The 22424-nt window shown below is 38.6% G+C and overlaps 1 pseudogene; it reads left to right on the plus strand.

The window, feature by feature from the left end:
• The window catches only part of LOC126948936 (vomeronasal type-2 receptor 1-like), a 43889-nt pseudogene that overhangs the window by 15806 nt on the left and 5659 nt on the right, over nucleotides 1-22424 (plus strand).

Raw genomic sequence — 22424 nt, forward strand, 5'->3', positions numbered from 1 at the left:
TTCATGTGTAAAGTATAAATAATAGTCAAGTATTTTTACTGCACATGGTTTTTGTAAGGGTTGCTGAACAATGAGACACATATACTGTAGAATATGACACTTTTATTCTAATAGTACTGTTATCATTGCTATTAATGTTATTGTTAATCGGTATATTTTGAACTCACAGTTGGGGATGCTGATGTGGATAAATAATCTAGCACATGGAAAGCTATGTTTATGGTTTTATGAACCACCACATATCATTCCCTTAAAATCCAAGATGTGTAACTCAACATTTTATTGCAGATTGCCTCATTTTCCAATTATTTTACTTAGTTTTACTGATTCTCACCATCTAAATGATCATTTCTAGGCAAGATCTTTGTCTTATGGCACATAAATATAGTAGTAGAGATTATCATACAGTATTTATAGTACATACAAAAGCTATAAAAATGGGAACCAGCGATTAGAAATACTCATTTTCAACCAATTTGCAAGATGGAAATGTTCTTGAAAACATTGTTGAACAAATAGTACAGGAGAACCTGGATGCATATAAATTAGAAATTAAGAAATCATACAGTCCACTCAGGCTCCTAAAGACTCCAGATCCTTTCCTTGTGTTTTCTTATTGTTCCTTTCATTGCTAAAGTTTCTTTTATTGATCTATCTCCTTTATTACTACAACAACAATGAAGCCTTTGACTCACTGAAGATGAAATAAACAAATAAAAAGAATAGCATAAAGAATACTCATTGTCATATCCACTTTAATAACTTGTAGACAGCCTCCCAGATCTTTTTCTAATGCATTAAGAAAACCAGGTTGGGTGCGATGGGTGGCTCACACCTGGAATCCCAGAACTTTGGGAGGTCAAGGGAGGCAGATCTCTTGAGGTCAGGAGTTCGAGACCAGCCTGGCCAACATAGTGAAACTCTGTCTCTACTAAAAATACAAAAATTAGCTGGGCATGGTGGCACATGCCTGTAATTCCAGCTACTCAGGCGGCTGAGGCACGAGAATCACTTGAACCCGACAGGTGGAGGTTGCAGTGAGCCTAGATTGCGGCACTGCACTCCAGCCTGGGTGATGAAGAAAACCAAACCACACCTATTCTTCTGAAACTTATCAGAATCTATATAACCAGTTTCTTCCTGTGGGCACATAGGTTGTTTCCTACTGGCATGTTATTGGACATCCAAGTTGATTCCAACTAGCCCCTCTTGTTGGATGTTAGGTTATTTACAACTCATTACTATTGTATTACCTTTAGCTGCTGTAACAGATTACCACAAATTTAGTGGCTTAAAGCAACACAAATTTATTATTTTACAACTCTGGAGATCAGTTTCTGAAATCAGTTTCATTGAGCTAAAGTCAAGGTGTCAGTAAAACTAGTTTCCTATGGAAGCTATGAGAGGAGAATCCAACTACGTGCCTTTTTCAGTTTGGAGAGGCTGCCAACACCCCAGACTCTGCTTTCCTCACATTTTCTTCTCGTCTCTGTAGTATCTCTCTCTGCTTCCCTTCTATAAGGACACTTGTGATTTCATCTTTGCGCCCGCTTGGATAATCCTGGTTAATCTCCTCATTTTATAGTCTTTAACTTAATTACATCTGTAGATTTTCATTTTGCCATAGAATAAACATATTCCGAGGTTTCAGAGATGAAGACATAGACACCTTGAGGGGCCATTAGTCAACCTGCAACAACCATTTTAAACAGGTCCAATAGGTATGAACAGGTACAACAGATTGGAGGAAAATACTAGAAAAAAAGGAAGGAAAATATTTTCTCCAAATCCTGAAGATTTTATAAAGAGTTATAAAAATGTTTAAAGACACAAGAATAGTTGTAAAACTGCCCAAATTTCTAATACTGCCTAAAGCAAGGACTAGTGATACTCATTTCAATCAAGATATTTCAACCAATTTGAAGTCTCGAACAATGTTTTCCATCAAATAAACTGAAGTCCACTATGAAAGAACAAAGAAAGGCAAGTCAGTAGACTGTGGGGAGCTGCATATCTCACGATGTGAGTCTCAGAGAAAGTGAAAAGGGACCTGAGATGTGAAGGAAAAGAAGTGAATCAGGGATGGGGCACAAGGGAGAAAACCCCTGACACAGAGAATGTGCAGTGTATGTGAGTGAGGACAGACCTGGAGATAAAAGAGAGCATCACATATTTAAAGAACCAAAGGCAGGTTTATATGGCTTGTAGTGTATTTTGTGGTGGCAATGGGAGGGGGTGCTGCCAAAGAGGCAATGGTTACTTAACTAGGGGCTGGATCAAGATGGACCTTGGACCTTGTAAGACCTGTTGTAGGTGGATTTGATCTGAGGCAGATGAAGAGCCCTTGCAAATGATCTGAGTCTTCTGATACATAAACTTAATATTAAGATGGCAACACTTCCAAAACTGATCTACAGATTCAACACAATCTCTATCAGACTCCTTAGCTGGCTGAAGATTTCCAGAAATTGACAAGCTGATCCTGAAATTCACATGGAAATGGAAAAGACCTGGAATTGTTTAAACACTTTTGAAAAAGAATAAAATTGGAGGACTTACATATCCTGATATCAAAAATCACAACAAAACTACAGTAATGAAGGCAGCACAACACTGGCAAAATGATAGACGTATAGACCGGTGGAATAGAATTGAGATTATAAATCCTTACATTTGCAGTCAAGTTATTTTTGCCAGGGATGCCATAATAATTCATTTCAACTTTGGAAAGAATAGTTTTTCCAACCAATGGTGCAGAGACAGTTGGTTATTTATAAGAAAAGGAAAAAAAGGGAAAAAAGAACTTAGGCTTTACCTTATATCACACACAAAAATTAACTCAAAATAGATAATAATCCTAGATGTAAGAATTAAAATTTGAAACCATCTAGGAGAAAGCATATAGCTTTCTCTGAGTCATTAGCTGTAAGGGAGGTGACAACCAACACCACAACGAGATACCACTTTATAAGCACTAGAAGGGCTATAATAAAACAGGAGAATAACAAGTGATGGTAAGGATGTAGAGAAATTGGAACCCTCCTACATTACTAATGGTAACGTAAAATAGTGGAGCCACTTTAGGAAACAGTTTGGCAGTTTCTCGAAATGTTAAACATAGAGTTACCATGTGACTTACCAATTTTACTCCTGGATATGGGAGAATACATGTTTATATGAATATCAAAATGTTGGAAACACATGTTTACACAAATACTTGTAAAAGAGTGTTCATAGCAGCATTGTTCATAACAGCCAAAGAGTGAAAACAATCCAAATCTTCATTAACAGATAAATGGATAAACAATATCTGGCACATCCATACAATGGAATATTATTTGGCAATGAAAAGAAATCAGTAACAAGGAAGAAGGTACCAATACATGTTAAAACATGAGCAAACTTTGAAAATGCTGTGTTAAATGAGATAAGCCAGTAATAATGACCGCATATTTTATTATTCCATTTATATAAATGTCCAGAATAGGAAATCTTTACCAACATAAAAGTAGGTTAGTGGTTATCTAGGGCTGGGGGTGGTAGTGGACAGAAAGGGGAATGATTCTACATTCCCAAATTAGTCCATGTGATAGTTGCAACTCTTTAAGTATAGTAAAACCCATTAAATTGTACTTTTTAATTGGGTAAATTTTATGGTGTATAAATTATATCTCAAAGATATTTCTTAAATGAAGTACTAATATGTACTACAACATGGGTAACTTCAAACTATTATGCTGTATGAATAAACCAGACACAAAACCCCCATATATTGTGTAATTCAATTTAAATAAAATGTCCAGAATGGACAAATCTACCAAGACAGAAAGTAGATTAAGTGGTTTCCTAAGGCTTAGAATGAGGGACGGATGGGAAGTAAGTTTTCCTTTTTGTGATGATGAAAGTGTTCTAAAATTAGATTGCAGTGATGAATGCATAACTCTGTAAATATACTAAAACAATATTGAACTGTACATCTTAAAAGGGGCTGGTGTGTCATATGTAAATTATATTTCAATAAACTAAAAAATGTAAAAGGTGGTCTGGAGATTGATGTGGTCACTTTCTTTCAGTGTTGGAATAGATTAAAAGGGAAGATTGGAGGCAGGCAGGCATACTTAATTTTTTAGGTGAGAATTATAGCTGGTCAGTTTTCTTTATTCCAAAATTTAAAAAAAAAATAGATGTTTATTCTCTGCAAGGCTGTGATTATAATAGTTTTCCAGCTTTAGTCAATCGCTTACCATCTTCACGATTTTTGTTGCAGCCACAGCATGCTATAGCTCTGTAACATGTGATGCTTCCAAGGAGAAAGAGGATGCTGTAGGTTCTGTATGGTAAGAGTTGCTGTTTATTGAGTCAGCTGATATTGAGGTAGGAGATTAATCAGGCTGTCAAATTGTTTTCCTGAAAATAGATACAGCAGACGAGGTAGTAACCTGTGGCTTTCTCAATTCAGCAAGGCAGCTGTTTAAAGATTTTTATGCCTGCAGTGTCTGAATGTCTTTCTCCTTTGCTATAATTAAGGGCTTTCTCTGTTTAGACACACAGGGGCTCTTCTGTAACAAGTGATTAGTATTGACGTGTTAAAAAATCCCAAAGCCTACTTTTTACACACCTCGAGGCCTCTCATTAATAACTTGAATATCATAATAACAACGCACTTATGAAAGCTGATTTATTTTTGGTCTTTTTTTTCTTCTCAAAATAAAGATACAGGCAAGCCATAATGTCATAATGTCACAAAATTCATATTATAGGTAAACATGTTTTAACTGTTGGAGACATACATCTAAAAAAACTACAGTTGACACTTGAACAACATGGGGGTTGGGGTGTTGACCCCTTCCCCTGTGCAGTTGGGAATTTGTGCATAACTTTTGACTCCCCCAAAACTTAACTACTAATAGCCTGCTGTTGATTTGAAGCCCTGACTGATAACATGAACAGTCAATGAACACATATTTAGTATACATACTAGATAGTGTATTCTTACAGTAAAGTAAGCTAGAGAAAAGAAAATGTTATTAAGAAAATCATAAGGAAGAGAAAGTATATTTACTATGTATTAAGTTGAAGTGAATCATTATAAAGGTCTTCATCATTGTCATTGTCACATTGAATAGGCTGAGGAGGGGGAGGAAGAGGAGGGATTTTTCCTGCTGTCTTGGGGGTGACAGAGGCAGAAGACAATCCACAGGAAAGTGGATCCATGCAGTTCAAACGCATGTCGTTTAAGAGTCAGCTGTAATATACATTTTGCAAAGTGAAAACAGCAACTTAAATACATATAACTAGGTGTTATGTCATTACGTGACTGGGTAGGATGGCTCTGCATAGGAAATAAAACAAAGTAGATTAGTGTGTTTATTCATCTGCTGGTATGGCATGAGTATTACCTAGGATTCCGAGTAACATGGAGAAATATAAAAGTCAAATGACATCTGACAAACTGTGCCTGACCAAATGACTGTGACCCAGCTGTGAGTGCACTGGGATGGCTGTAATGCCCCAGCTTCTCAGAAGCACTCAGCAGTGTTTATCTGCAGTAGATTTGGGGTTTGAGCTTTTCCTGGAAACCATGTAACAGTCTTTAAATATTCTTAGCCTTTATTAATAACATGGGTCCAGAGTCTTTAGGAGCTCGGATGTCTTCTTTCTCTTGAAGGTGAAGACAAGTCTGGACAGGATGTGTTATTGTTCCCGGAAGGAAGCCTAACTTTCACCAGGGCCCTTGGAGGACCACAAAGATCAAACATGTCTAGGGGAGTGAGGTAAAAACACACAGCTCATGGTCTCAGGCCTAGGAGTCTTGGTGTGGACACATGGGATTAAACACCTATGGCTTTTTGCACCAACATTCATCTGGTGTCTTTTGCTTTGATCGGGGGTCCTTGAAGTCAGAGTCACGTGAAAATGATAATTAGGTTCAAAGTATTATTGAGAAAACAATTTCACCTTGCTAGTCAATGAAACAATTTGCTACTGCTTGCTCTGGCAGCACATTATTAAGCTATCATTGAATCTGAGCCTTGGAATGGCTCAGTCAGAACCAGAGCATTGCTGACTCTGTTACGACCTAAGACCCTTAAGAAAAAATGCTGTTTAGTCTGAAGCCTCCTATTTGGTGATGAGGGGCCTGAGGTCGAAGAGATGGAGAGAGGGTCACACAGTGAAAAAGCCACACCTCCAATTCCTGCTCTGGGACTTGGTCCATGTCCTTTCTCTCTACCCCTAGGCCTCTGAAAGGATGTGTGCTTTGGTGTCTGCACTTTAGCATACGCTGGATCTGTGAGCTCATGATTCTTCATTTGTAAAGTGAACAAAACATGAGATTTGGAATGGAATACATCATTTTTAATCTGTGTTCTGCCACTTTTATTAGCATGGTGGTGGGAAACTTTCTGAGCCTCCCTTCCTGCCTCTGCGACTAGGGGATAATAAACTACTTTAGAAACTTTTGTAAAGCCCATAAGAGGTCAATGAACATTTTTTGTATGCATCATTTTCTTTAACCTACACTTTAAGGTGAAGTGTTGCCCTCAGCTCACATTGTTTCCTTTGTCACTGGTGAGGCTCATGTCCCTGGGTTTCTTCCTGAGAGCTCTTTCTCCTCCCCTTCTTGCCAGGCCTCTCCTAGAGGTGTCACCCAAGACTGTTAGAAATGTAAAATCTCAGGCTACATTCCCAGACCTGTTGAATCAGAATCCGCATTTGGACGAGACCCCCTGGTGATTCATGTACACATTAAGATTTGAGAAGCCCTAATGCAGAATTACAGTATTGCAGGTTTATTATTAATTGTTATAGACTAAACTCTCATCAAGTGAAAATACACAGTGTGGGAACACTAACTTATTTCTGAGCTACTGTTAATGGCAAGGTTCTTTTAGTTGCTGTGAGGGTTCTGCCCTCCACTTCCCTAACTCCAAGTTGTCATGTAAGGAAATGGGATCCATGATTGATAATCTGAATTTGCTTGTAATCCATTATAATAAAGGCAAACATGTGTTAGATCACTCCCCCAACTTCAGCTATAAAAAGAACACCAGATATTAAAAATAAAACATTTATCCACCATTCTACTTGCATAACAAAGCAGATCTTTTCATTTTCCTATATGCTTTCTTAGCCCTTTATAGAAATGCATCCATAATTTGTGCATAGTTGTGACCATAGCACAGATGCAATTTTATATTTAGCATTTTATATTGTGTAGGGAGCATTTCCACGATGCTGCATGGCTATTATAATTATAAATGCATATTGTAAAAATGTAAATAATTTCTTACACATTAAATCTTTGCTAATTACAACCACTGTCCTTTGATTATATTTTATGGCCCATATTTAGATATCATTAGTGGAGGGATCAACCATAATGTTGTTGGCAGAGAGGATTGTAATCACGCTCTACTTATCTTTTTCCTAGATCTTTTAATTCTTTTCTTACTGTGAAGCTAAAAGAAGAAAGATGAGAACGGCTTTTGTTTACAGCTACATTATGGTAGACTCAGTTCGTTATTTATCATAGTTTTTCTCTTCTTCGATCCTTACATAAAATGAAAACTTGAAGTTTAACAAAACATATAATATTTATATTTCATAAACAGAATCATTTAATTTGTTGTCTGTTCTGCATTGGAACTTCTGAAGGTTATTTTCCTAGAAGGTTAAATGGAAAAGCCAATATACATGTTTTAAAATAAAACTCCCCTCCTCCTCATTAAAAATAATTTTACATATACCTTGTGGTTGCAATAGTGATGAGAAGTAACGACATCCCTTTCTGAAAATAATTCACTTATCAGGAATATTTTGGGATTTGCATAATCAATGCCAACAGGATTTGAGTGGCTACTGCTTGGCTTTATATTATGTATTTGATATATGTGCACATGAAAGAAAATATAATGTGCTTTAAAAAAGTTAATAAGTGATATAAGACAAACTTACCCAATATAGGTATGTAAAATAAATAATAGTTGCAGGAGTTAGAAACTGTGAAAACAGGCAAAGTACCAAATTTCTAAGCCGTGACTTCTTGTTTATTGTCAGGAAGAAGTGGAGAGTAAGATACAGGAGAGCACTAAGAGTTAGCACCACAGCCTTTAGGTTGGCTTTTAGTACTAAAAATTCTACTGTTTATTGGCAAGTGACAGGGGCAGACAGTGACTACTAGTTATTCACCCAAAAGGATAAGTTCTAGTTTTTTTTTCAGTTGGTTCTTCTTGCTATAAGGGAATAGAAATGTGGGGAAGGTGGACAGTGAGAGCAGGACAGGGCATTTCTGAAGAGAATTTAGGGAGAGAGCTTGCCTGATGAACTACCATAGTGGAAGATCAGAAGAGTCAGAAATAGTACAAGAGGCAGAGTCATTTAGAATGACAAACAAGAAAGTGGTAAGCGCTAAGATTTGAGAGACAGGCAGATAAAAAGGCATTGTATGGAAACAATGAGAAGATTTACCTTCAGAAAGTTGTAAAGAGTTGGTTGTTTTCTCTCATATTTTGAGAGATCACATATAAAGTTTTTCTCTTGAAAATATAACAAGAAAGGAAATGGAAGAAAGCGAGTTTGTCCCATAGGATGGAGGCCAGGGATGGGTAAAGCTTCAATATTCACCCAGAAGGGGATATCTGGGAGCAGGAAACAGAAAAGGTCGACAGTGAGGCCAGGGAGTCAGCAGGGCCTGTGGAGATGAGGGCCTGAGCTCAGAACCTGCCTCAGAGAGGTATCAGTAAGCTGATTTCAACCTCTTCATAAAATTGTGAGAAAATAAGCAATAGCATTTATTTACTTCATGTATTTGTATTTGATTTTCTTGACACTCTGGACAATAAGAAAATAAAAAACAATTTGGATCTGGGCCTGTTTTTCTGGGATGAAGCTCTTGGGAAGAGAATGTTTCTTCAGTACTAACTCATTCTTAGGTACAGAAGACATCCCATTTAATCTTAAAAACAGCTGGTTGAAGATGTTATGTCCACATTTCAGATGAGGAAACTAAGGCTCAAAAAAGTTAAATGGCTTACACAAGGTCACATGGAAAGCATAAGGCAGAGTTGTGGTTTTATTTCAGGCTCTCAGAATCAGCCAAGAGTTTTGCATGTCCACCTTAAGAATATTTTCCAAACGGATAAATGCTCCTTGAAAAAAGGATTCTGGGTTTGGATAAAATTGGGTAACTACCAAGACATCACAAACATTTAGTATATGACAAGCATTGTGAATGTCTAAGAAAGGGCTAAGCATGCAGCACGTCCCAAATTTATTTGATATCAGAACTCTTCATTTGGGGAACTCTGCACTGCCCCACATTGCCTCACATATAGAAAGTTGGTTTACTGCATGTGCAAGTGCAATGAGCTGTACAGAGGAGGGAGGTAGGTAGTAGAAGCAGTAAGGCAAGTTTATCTTTACAAGAGACAGGAGTTCTGGGGTATATCAGAGCTCTCTGGGACACAAAGAGCGGCTGCCAACGGGATTCCATCACAACAGAAGAGAAGGAGTGGAAGATGAGGTAGTGCTTGGGCTGGGCCTGAAGCTCTGCAGTGCAGATTTCACAAAAAGATGAACTAATCTGAGTGGTCTTCCATTTCTAAAATTTCTATTAAGAAATAGCTTCTATTTCTTTGTTCAGACTTGTATTTTTACATTTGCTTTAAGAGGGTTTTCCCTCACCTTATGGAACAGTGTTGTAATAGCTGCTTCAAAGTCTGTGGCTGATCATTTGGCAGCCCAGTCATCTCAGGGTTGGTGTCCACTGATTGCCTCTTCTCTTAAGAGTGGTTGAATGTGGTCCAGGCAATCTAAAAAGCCAGTTCCTTGTCCTCAATGTGGATCTGTTATGCAAGGCATTGTGTGTATTCTGCTTGTCTCCCAGCTTGATTTGTCTGAAACCCAAATTGCTCATCTTTATAAGACTCAAATGTTCTTCAGCATTTTAATCAACCCATCCTAATTATGTGTTATGAATATCAAAAACATTTCATGTCTTAAAAGTTTTTGATATAGTTCTTCAAAATTAGAGCCTATATAATTCTCTTTCACTTATAGGAGTCAACAGTTTCCTCTCATCTGTACCCCAGTGTTTTCCGAGCCTCTCTACTCCTCCACGTGATGCAACTTCTCCAGTGGGAGAGTTCTCATGGGGGGCCTGGCCTACGAGGTACTTAGAAGCCAGGCTGGGCCTAAGCTGATAATTTCACTTTGGCATTGTTAACCTTCACCTATAACTGATCTAGAAATTCAGGTTGGAGTTTGGAAAAATTTCATTCTGAAACCCACAATTTTAACAATATGCTAATTGTGACCGGCCATCATTTAAGTATGACCAGACTTTAACTATAACTTTAACTGACCTTAAATATGGCCAGAGAGGAAGACTTGCTATTATTTTGAAAATGTTGCTCAGAAAAGAGAAAGATAGTTAAATGGAAGGAGGGAGTATTTTAATTTTGTTTCCATTAATCTAAGCAAACATAGGACATAGAGAAACTTCTTGAGGAAAAAAATATATGCATTGTATAATAATACTGTGACTATCATAATGGAAATCAATGAATCAAAGAAAAATCACCCCAAATTCCACCTTTCCAGTAATTATTTTGTGCGCATTAAAAAAGTTTCCTTGTTAATCCTTATCCAAATATTAGTATACCTTATACATGTAGTTTTAATTATAGTATGGAAACAACTTTGCATACTGCACCTTTCACAATATTATACATATACTGCTGTGTAATTTCTCTAATAGTTTTAAAATAATGAAAAATGTTTCCATCATGTATGTTCTTTCCAGGTTTTCAATATTATAAATAATTCTGTAATGAACAGTTGGGGCATATTACTTTTTCCTTTGGGAAAAACATTTTGTTCAAATAAATTTTCATGGATGGAGGAATTACAGCCATTGTATATTTTTCTAGTTCTTGAAATGTGTTGCTATTCTATTTTAAAAATGATATTGCTATATTTATTTCAAAAATGGATATTGCCATTAGTGTAAATTTGGAAACTAAGTATCTTAGGATGATAAAGCCCTTTGTGTTCTGGCACCTTCTGGTTTTCCAGTTTCCGCTTTCATTGTCCACACCCACTCCCATCCTGTCTCTTCCAAACATACTGGTTTTTGTACTCCTTGAATGTGACATGTTCTCTTGCTGTAACTCCTTCAGGCATGCTGTTTGCAGCACTCTTCCCCTGTTCTTCGGTCATCCTTTAAGCCTCAGCTTGGCTGTTAATTCCTCTAGAACTGGGTGCCCCTTCTTTGTATTTCATAGCTCCCAGGTTTAACCCATCACTGTTTTTATCATTTTATGCTGAAATTGCTTGGCTACTTTTCTATTTCTTTGCTTAGACAGTGCTGTGTTTATCTTGTTTCTGACTGTATTTACAGTGTCTAGCACCAGAGGAACTCAATAACTACATATTAAATGAAAAACAAAATAAACTAAAAGCCCAATTAAAGAAACATGGAGAAAAATTCCACCCTGCCAACAGGGCTATTTGCTATCACATATTAAATTAAAAAATACTTATTGAATAAAAGACACAGAGTTAGATACTATAGCCACAGAAGATATTAAGGAAAGAAGGTCTTGGGGAAATTGCTCTCAAATAGGTTAAGATTTGGTTAAGATTGGGAAGAAAGAGTTTGCAATTAAATGTTAAATTTTTTTTTTTTTTTTTTTTTTTTTTTTTTTTTTAGTGGAGAAGGAATTTAAAAGCAAATGTGGTGACGGACTGCAAGAGAAATATATTCCCCTTTTAGTGGCTAGGAAACAGAAAGGAGGAGGTATTTTATTTATGGTTATATCTAGGAGTAGTAGGAAAAAGACATTTTCAATTAAAAACCTCTTAACGTTAACAATGAAATTATGGATAGAAAAATTATTGTAATTGGAGTCATGGTATATATAGATTTTATGTACTGCTTTTAGGTACTCCTAGCATAAGTATTTCCTTGTATTTACATAATTTTTATAATTAATGTCCAGAAAAAAAGCTAAAGAAAGCAAGTAGGAGAGAAAGGAGACTCATATGGCACCAGGGACTTCCAATTAATGGGGAAAAATGTATTGAGAAATTGTTGGAGGCCCTGTTAGGTGGTTATAATTATGAATATAAGAATATTTTTGTGAAAAGATATAGCAGTTTAAAGAGATTATAGCATATAAAGATACACGGAGCAAGAAGACATCCAAAATGGTACTTTTCAATCCAAATCTATCAATGATGAATATTATTCATACTTGAATTTTTCAAGTTTGTAGTATCATTTAAGAAAAACTAACATGCTCAAGAAAGTGAGGTGCCCGCTGATGCTCTGGCAAAATGCTCCAAAAGCTGCTTTTCCCCTCAAAGACCCACCTAATAACCTACAAAGTCTATTTCTTTTTCAGGTTTAACTTTCAGGGATTCTGCTGAATGAAAGCCATGATCCACATGATCAAGGAGATTAATAAGAGGAAGGACATTTTGCCCAACATCACTTTGGGCTATCAGATCTTTGATACCTGTTTTACCATCTCCAAATCACTGGAAGCAGCTTTGGTACTTCTTACAGGGCAGGAAGAAAGCAGGCCCAATTTTAGGAACAGCACTGGAGCATTTTTGGGAGGAATTGTTGGAGCAGTTGGATCATCCTTATCAGTTGCTGCTTCAAGAATTCTAGGGTTATATTATTTGCCTCAAGTATCTCCAATTATTGTGCTAGTACTAACTTAAAAAAAAAAACACAAATCATACTTGTGGAAATTGCAGCAGATAGCAAGGTGCTCAGGTGAGGCTGAGTTAAGTTGCAGACACAAACAGGGATGGTGGTGATGCTGCTGTCCCTAATTACTATGTTCAATCAGGCCTTAGCAAGTGTGAATTGATGTCTACTTAGAGGCAATTTGACATTTTTCTACATCCCTTGGCATGCTGCTTTAATTTTTGGCTCTAGATTATGACTCAGTGATTTGTATGTTGACAACTCACTAGGCATAATGCTCTATAGGACTGTGTGGAGCACAGTGTAGGTGATCAATAAATATGTGTTGGTTGGTCAATGGATGGTATAAGAAATTCACTTTTTTTCTGGCCTATATTAATGCTTACTATTCATGACAATTTTGATTCATGCACTAACATACTGAAATGGGCCTAGGAATTATGCAAGATGGCTAGAGTTTAGAGGATGCTAACTTTACAGGTTATTTAAAATTCGGAGACAATGACATATTTCAACATAAGAAGAGATTATTCTAGGAAAAATTGATTATTAAGGAAATATGAATACAGCTCTATCATTATTTCTAAGGATGGATCATTAAAGTATCAGTTGTCATGACTTATCAATGTGAATAAGCTTATTTGTGTTGCTGAAGTAATGAGAGAATTTGAAATAACTGTAAAAAGTAGCATTACCAGAGTATTTCTTATAAAGCTTCAAATACGGATGTAGAGGCAACGGGAAAATACTGAGAAACAGAACCAAGAAGAGAGGTTGGGTGACACAACTGACACGTTAGATGTGGGCTTCGTGCAGCTCAAACTGCTGCTGCTGTGAGCTCTGTCTCCCAAGCACTAGCTGGAAACCTCTAGATATTCTCATTAAATGCTTGTAGTAAATATCCAACGAAGGTAAAAGAAATCTATGTGATGGACATTTTCACATTTGTCATCTCATTGAATATATTGAGCAATCTTGAAATGTAGATATCATTACCCTGATTTCACTTATAGGGAAACTGAGGTTCAGAAGGTTTAAGTAACTTCTCTAAGATTTTACAGTGATAAAATATGTATCCAGAATTAGATATCAGGTGTCTCTGCTTCTTAAATAAGATTATTTCCTACATAGGGCTTCCAATGTTGCTATTTGCATGGTTCCAAAGAAGAATGTAACCTTCAGACAATGGAGTGAAAATAGGACATGGGATAGAGGAAACAGGAAATAAGAATATTCTGGAACTCATGAAGAAATTGACAATCTTGAGCTATGGAGTTATAATATGGGCAATCCTATTGAAGGTAGTGTGTTAATATTATAACATGAGATGGGAATGTGATAGGACAGGCGAAAATGTGTCATATTGTGTCCGGAATTGGTGGGTTCTTGGTCTCGCTGACTTCAAGAATGAAGCCTTGGACCCTTGCGGTGAGTGTTACAGTTCTTAAAGATGGTGTGTTCTTAAACATGGTGTGTCCGGAGTCTGTTCCTTCAGATGTGTCTGCAGTTTCTTTCTTCTGGTGGGTTCTTGGTCTCGCTGACTTAAGGAGTTCAATGGCAGACCTTCACGGTAAGTGTTACAGCTCTTAAAGGCTGCACATCTAGAGTTGTTTGTTCTTCCCGGTGTGTTCGTGGTCTCGCTGGCTTCAGGAGCGAAGCTGTAGACCTTTGTGGTGAGTGTTACAGTTTATAAAGGCAGTGTGAACCCAAAGAGCCAGCAGCAGCAAGATTTATCATAAAGAGCAAAAAAACAAAGCTTCCACCATGTGGAAAAGCCCGCCAAAGGGTTGTCACTGCTGGTTAGGGCAGCCTGCTTTTATTCCCTTATCTGGCCCCACCCACATCCTGCTCATTGGTCCATTTTACAGAGAGCTGATTGGTCCGTTTTGACAGGGTGCTGATTGCTGAGTTTACAATCCTCTAGCTAGACATAAAAGTTCTCCAAATCCTCACCAGATTAACTAGACACAGAGCACTGATTGGTGCGTTTACAAACCTTGAGCTGGACACAGAGTGCTGATTGGTGTATTTACAATTCTTTAGCTAGACATAAAGGTTCTCAAAGTCCCCACCAGATTAGCTAGATACAGAGTGCTGATTGGTGCATCCATGAACCCTGAGCTAGACACAGAGTGCTTATTGGTGCATATATAATCCTCAGGCCAGACATTAAAGTTCTCCAAGTCCCCACCCAAACTCAGGAGTCCAGTTGGCTTTGCCTAGTGGATCCCATACTAGGGCCACGGGTGGACTGCCTGCCAGTCTGGTCCCACTTGCCTGCACTCCTCAGCCCTTGGGCGGTTAATGGGACCAGGCATCATGGAGCAGGGGGCGGTGCCCGTGGGGGAAGCTTGGGCTGCGCAGTAGCCCACCGCGGGGAGCGGGGTGGGGCTCAGGCATGGAGGGCTGCAGGTCCTAAGTCCTGCCCGGCCGGGAGGCGGCTGAGGCCTGGTGAGAATTTGAGCCTGGCGGGGGCTGGCCGGCAGTGCTGGGGGACCCCGTGCACCCTCTGCAGCTGCTGGCCCGGGTGCTAAGCCCGTCACTGCCCTGGGCCGGCAGTGCTGGCCGGCCGGCCACTCGAAGTGCCGCCGGCTGAGCCCGCGCCAGCCGGAACTCTAATGGGCTGTGAGCACCACCCCGCAACCCGGGTTCCCACCCATGCTTCTCCCTCCACACCTCCCTGCAAGCAGAGGGAGCTGGCTCCCTCTGGCCTCGGCCAGCCCAGAGAGGGGCTCCCACAGTGCAGTGGTGGGCTGAAGGGCTCCTCAGGCACCACTGGAGTGGACGGTGAGGCTGAGGAGGTGCCGAGAGCAAGGGCTGCTAGCACGTTGTCACCTCTCAATATGTTCTTAACTGTAGGGTCAGTGCCGTTAAGGGTAAGCTACAGTGGAAATGTATATAAAATGGTGAGGAATTCATGATCACTTGGCCTCTATTCTTAAGTTCTCACTATTGGAAAATACATACAGAGATCACTGGCAAAATGACAAACTGTCTCTTCATTTATCTAGACAAGTGACTGTAAAATTAGGGTTTCTATCTCTGTTGGATGACAGGGCTTAGATGTGAGGCTGAAGTGGTGCTTTCTACCACCTTTCTCAAGTTAAGTCTTGGGATCTACATACTCATAAGTCCTGGCAGAGAAAAACAAGGAAAGAAAAATGGTGATAGGAAGGAGGGAAGGGAGGTGGAAGCAGTGGGGGGTGGGGGAGAGAGAGAAGAATTGGGCTTGCCAAATGGATTGTAGGTCTACTCAGTCCATCATCCATGTGGATGAGAAGTAAAATCTGAGGAAGAGCCTAGATGGCTTGATTCACTCCCGTTGTCTGTGGGGTGCATAGAGGAAAAAGCAAATGGCCTCCTTTTCACTGCTGTGATCCCACTTGTGAAAAGTAGTGCATTGAATGTTGTATTAATAATCATCTCCTCCGATTCCCTTGGGGCGTGGGGAAGTGGATTTGAAAGAGTCCATAGGGAGGCCCAAAGTGTTCCCTCCAACACTCCACACTCCCATCCACTGAGCAAGGAAAGGAACAGAAATCCTTTTGTCTAAAGAAAGATGTGAAAATAAAGGGAGAAGAACTGTTAAGTTCCTTCCCTCCCCAATAAACATATTGTGAAAATGTGTAATTTGATATTTGGCTATTGCTTTCTAATAACTGCATGAATATTTTCAATTGTAGGTGGGCTATGCCTCTATCTGCGTGATTCTTAGTGACAAATACCAGTTTCCATCTTATCTTCGTGTAATAGCCCGTGATAAGATCCAGTCGAAGGTCATGGTAAAACTTATCCAACACTTTCACTGGGTCTGGGTAGGCGCTATAGCAGCTGATGATGATTATGGAAAATATGGAGTAAAAACTTTTAAGGAAAATATGCAGAATGCCAACCTCTGTATCGCATTTGCTGAAATCATTCCCAAAGTCTATTCCAATGAAGTGTGGGTTATCTCAGCCCTCATTGCAAAGCCTGAATATTTTCCGTATTTTGGGTGGAAGTATGGATTTGCAATACCAAGAGCTGATAAACCAGGATTGAGGGAATTTCTTTATGATGTGCATCCTACCAAGGATCCAAATGATGTCCTGACCATTGAATTCTGGCAAACTGGCTTTTAACTGTACTTGGCCAAATGGTAGTATTCCATACAATATCGATCATAGAGTGAATATGATTGGTAAAGAAGACAGATTACGTGCCATGTCTGATACATTCTTTACTGCAGAGGAGAAGTTGGAGGATCTTAAAAATACCTATCTGGATGTGGCTCAGCTAAGAATTACGAACAATGTCAAACAAGCTGTGTATTCTATGGCTTATGCTCTGGACCATTAAAGTAGATGTGAAGAAGGTCGTGGGCCATATACTCCAGGAAACATCTGTGCATATATACCTGACTTCGAGCCTTGGCAGGTAAGTCGTTGTTTGGTGTATGTCATGACACAGCTTGATAATTATAAGAATTCATGTCATTAAAACTATTGATTTGCCTTTGTGCTTAGTAGACATAATCTTATCACATGGTCACATAAAATAATGACTTGCTTATGTGGCCTAAGTGGGCATTTTAAAGTATCCATTTTTTAACAGTTATTATTAAGTTTGTTGTGAATGATAGAAAACCCCCCAAAATAGTGCCTTAGACATCATAGTTTTTTTCCTTCACATAAATAAAGTTCAGAGATAGGCATTATAGGACTGAAAGAATGGCTTAGGGACCCACTCCCTATGGTGCTATTTCACCATCCACAATATGAGGGTTCACCTGATAATCTAAGATGACCACATAGGCTTCAAACATCATGTCCATATTCTAATCAGCAGGAAGGAAAAAAGGCAAGTATGTGTGCATCCCTCCACTTAAGGATAATTTCTAGAAATTACATATAATTCTCCTTATATCCCATTAGCCAGAATTTTGTTATGGTCATATCTAGCTGCAAAGGAAACTAGAAGATGTAGTACTCATGAAGTATGGGAGGGGCCACACAAGGGCATGAATGTCAGGAGATAAAGATTATTGGGGGCCATCTTGGAGACTGGTTCCCACATCTGTCTCTGGTCTGATCCCAGAAACTCATGTTGGGACATGGTAGCGTGAGTGGTATTCCCAGGTTGCCCACCTAATCAGAATACTCCTCTGCTTATATCCTTTAGTACCTCCCCTCTGAAGGATGAGCATCTGTGGTCTGGCACTTTCAGCCCTTTGTGATCTAGGCTCTGTCAGTATCTCTGATTCTATCACTCCTTCCATTACCACTTTACTCTCCTGCAACACTGAATTGCTTGTCATGCTCAACAGAGTCCACAGTGGCTGGAACCATTGTATCTTCATTTTTACTTTTATTTTCAAATTAATTGCGCAGTGTATCTAATTTTATGTCACCTTAGTTTCCTGTGAAAACTTTTCTTTCTTTCCTTGTTTTCCATGATCTTGATACTTTTGATAAGTACTGGTCAGCCAGTTTTAAAATGTTTCTCAACTTGAGTTTACCTAATTTATTTTTCTTATGACTAGAGTGAGGTTATGAATTTTTGGCAAGAATTCCATAGAGGTGATGTTGTATCATTTTCTGTGCCCTATATCAGGAGGTACATGATGTAATTATGTCTGATTACTGGTGATATTACCTTTGGTCACTTAATTACAGTGATGTCATCATATTTTCTTACCATGAAGTTATTGTGTTTTCCCTTGTAATGAATAATTATCTTGTGAAGTGATATTTTGAGACTCTGAAGATGTTCTGTTTCTCATAACATTTGACCACAAATTTTCACAGTCATTGATGGTTCTTCCTGCTTGAGATGATTATTGTGTTGTTTGAAAAATGATGGCTTTCTATTTCCCTTATTCTTTCCACATTTATTAGCTGGAATTCTACTCCTCCTCCACTTATTTATATCAATATGGACTCGTGGATATTTATTTCTATTCTATAAGTAATTCTAATTTATAACTATCATTATATACTTTGCTGCTCAAAACTGCCCAGGTTTGACCATTGGGAGCCCTTTGAGTTGGTTTCTGTCTCCTCTTGACACAGTCTTGTAATTTCTGAGCACTTCCTTCCTTTCTGGAACCCCAAGATGTTCCAAGCTCATCTTGTACTTTCTTGGTCCCAGCACTGTTGTCAACCATTTCTCCAAAGAGTGCTGGGACTTTGCATTTACTGAAGAATGGAATTTAGAAACAAGATCTGGGTGGGAGGTGAATTCATTGTTACTGAGGAGGTTGCAATAAATACAAAATGAGAAATTAAGTTATATTTTAAATGCATGGAAGAGTTCCTTAATTTTAAAAGAAATTCTCCAGGTTCTTTCTTTGCAATAAAGAAGAATGTTTCTATGATAAGGAACTACCCTCTAATTTATTATTTAAACATTTCAATATTATAATTTAAATTTGCTCAAAGAGCAACGATCATGTGTTAGGATTGCAGGGAAAAAGAGTGTTTAGGGAGTGCCAAGGAACTAAATAGTGTCTAGGTTAGTGTTGGTAGATTAGTCTGTAACAGGTGCATTCTGTTTGATACAGTCTCCATATGATGTCAGTAAATCAAGACCATGAAAACCAAGTCCTCACAGTGGAGAGGGTTAACATGGCCGTTTGTATTTTTAGTAGAGATGGAGTTTCACCATCTTGGCCAGGCTGGTCTTGAACTTCTGACCTCATGATCCAACCGCCTCGGCCTCCCAAAGTGCTGGGATTACAGGCATGAGCCTCTGCGCCCAGCTGGTTATTTCTTTACTTACAAGTACTTTGAAGTTCATAGTATTCTCAGGCTCTTTGTGATGTTGGTTATGGGCCATGTGTGGCTTTATTTATTTATTTATTTATTTATTCTCCTCACTTAAAAAAATATGTATGGTGTTTTTGGAGAATATATGGACAGAACCACAGTTTGACAGCTACTGTTACCCTGGGGCACCCAGAGGTCTTCCCCTTCCCTTCCAACAGTAGTTCTAGAGGGACTTCATTTCTTCCTCCCTGTTTTCTTCTTTCTTCTTATTCATTCTCCAGGACAAAAAATAGGATAGAAAATTTACAAGTTCATAATATAATTTGAAGTAGGAAACATTGGTTACCAGTATGATATATGAATGGAGGCACATACATGTTAGTACACTTCAGTATATCCTTCAAAACATCCTATGTTGGTATTTTATATGAGAAAAAAAGAGTTTCATAAGCTATAAAATTCTTTAAAAAATAATTTCCCAAAATTATCCTGGAAGGTAGTAGAAGTAGGGTTTCAGTATTAGATGAACTGTTTTTAAATGTAAAATGCTTACCCCAGATAAAAATAATGAAATTACTTTTCATTATTATTGCTATTTATTATTTTATTGATAATGATTATGATCATTTTTCTTCCTCTTCCTCTTATAGCAACAAGAGAGCTGTTGATTGCAAGACTGCAGGAGGTCTGAACATTTTATAAGGGAAGGGGTTGGTGAGCTAGAGACTGAGGTACACAATGTAAAGACAACACCTAGAGAAGTGTTGGGGAAAGTTAAAGGAAAACTCTGTTACTTCCCAGAGGTTAAGAAGAAACCCCTTCTCTTACCAGAAGTGAAACTTTTTACCCTCAATGAAATATTAGTTCAGGAAAGCAGAACTATAGAGCTTTTATTTTATTGTATTTTATTTTTTTGAGATGAAGTCTCACTCTGTTGCCCAGGCTGGAGTGCAGTGGCGCCATCCTGGCTCATGGAACCTTCACCTCCCAGGTTCAAGCAATCCTCCCACCTCAGCCTCCTGAGTAGCTGGGATTACAGGTGTGCACCACCACGCCAGGCTTTGTATTTTTAGTAGAGACAGAGTTTTGCCATGTTTCCCAGGCTGATCTCGAATTCCTGGCCTCAAATGATCTGTCCACTGTGGCCTCCCAAAGTGCTGGGATTACAGGTGTGAGCCACTGTGCCCGGCCCAGTACTGTAGAGCTTTGGATAATCCAGTTCTATGTTTACTTCGGGATGACATGTAGAGTTACAGTCAATTGATAGGGTAGTGAAAAAGAATTGGCAATTTCATCTTCCGTGTGAATCTCAGAATGAAAGAACCAGGAAAAGTGAGAGAGATGAAAGTGATGTCAGCATAGCCAGAGAATGCTTTTTGTTTGCTGACACAGGACTTTCTTTTGGAGGAAAGGGCGTCTTTTTTCATCTTGTTTATTTTTCATGTATTTTCCCTCTTGGGCTCAGATCTGAGATCCCCAAACAGTCTTCCAAATCATGCTGAGAAAGCATCTGAAAATAGTGGGAAAAAAACCCTCAAGATTTCTGAGTTGGTATGCTGTACCAGACACCTGTGAGATCTTTGTCTGTCAGACTATTCCTCTCTGCTTTCTATGTGTAGCAATAAACATCTATTGACTTATGTACGCTCACAGAAGAATACAGACATGCACACATACTCAGTAGTTTATTGGTCTATCTTTAAGCAGCACTTGAATATATTTTGGCTAGATGTAAAAACAGCCACTTGTCAGTGTTTACCACTTTAGTGACCAGAGCTCTCTGCAACATTTTATGCCTTTGATCTAGAATTTGCTGTGCCCAATACAGTAGTACCTAACCACAGAGAGCTTTTTTTTTTTTTTGAGACAGAGTCTCGCTCTGTGGCCAGGCTGGAGTGTAGTGGCGTAATCTCAGCTCACAGCCCCTCTGCCTCCTGGGTTCAAGCGATTCCCCTGCCTGTCTCCCGAGTAGCTGGGACTACAGGCGCACACCACCACACTCGGCTAATTTTTGTATTTTTAGTAGAGACAGGGTTTCACCATGTTAGCCAGATGGTCTTGATCTCTTAACCTCGTGATCTGCCTGCCTCAGCCTCCCAAAGTGCTGGGATTACAGGCGTGAGCCACCACGCCTGGCCACAGATAGCTTTACAATGCAAATTATTTAAAATAAAATAAAAGGAAAATTCAGCTCTTAGTCACATTAACTACATTTCAAGTGTTCAATATCCAAATGTAGCTAGGGGCTACCATACAGAACAATAGAGATATGTAACACTTCTGTCACTGCAGAAAGGACAGAGCTGCCCTAAGTCTAGGCTGTAAGCCATTTTACGTGGCCCAGAGCTCTCTCTGAATGGTGAGCTACTTGATGAATGGGCTTGAGACTTCACTTTTGTATTCCTTTTGGTTAGGTATATAGTAGTTCCCCAATATATTGTTTTACATGAAAAGGAAGATGTTATTCTTTGCATATACATGGTTCAAAGAATGCTTGCTCTACTGAAAATTGACAGAAAAATAGTGAAATCTAATAGTAGATTTTTCTTTTAATAATCTTCATTAGGGTATAGTAATTTATTTTTCTTATCTTCTATATTAAAATTGGGATTAGGTTTGTATAATGAAATTACTTCAAATGTAATTCAATACAAATTTACTAAGCATCTACTATAAATCCAACTCTGGGTTAGACATTGCAAAAATAAGGCAGTTGCCCCTAATTAACTGAGTAAATATTTGTTGAGAACAGTAGCATATGTGCGTAGGAACTGAGGATACGTCAGTGTGCAAAACAGAACAAATCCCAGCCTAATGGGATTAACATTTCAGTGGAAGGAAGTAGGCAACAAACAAGACAAATACAGACATTATACTGTATCTTAAAGGATGTTAATGTCAGGGAGAAACAAATAGCAGGACTGAGATAGGGAGTGCTGGGGGGAGTGTTGCACTGA

This window comes from Macaca thibetana, chromosome 2, assembly GCF_024542745.1.
Source record: "Macaca thibetana thibetana isolate TM-01 chromosome 2, ASM2454274v1, whole genome shotgun sequence".
Classification (NCBI taxonomy): Eukaryota; Metazoa; Chordata; class Mammalia; order Primates; family Cercopithecidae; genus Macaca; species Macaca thibetana.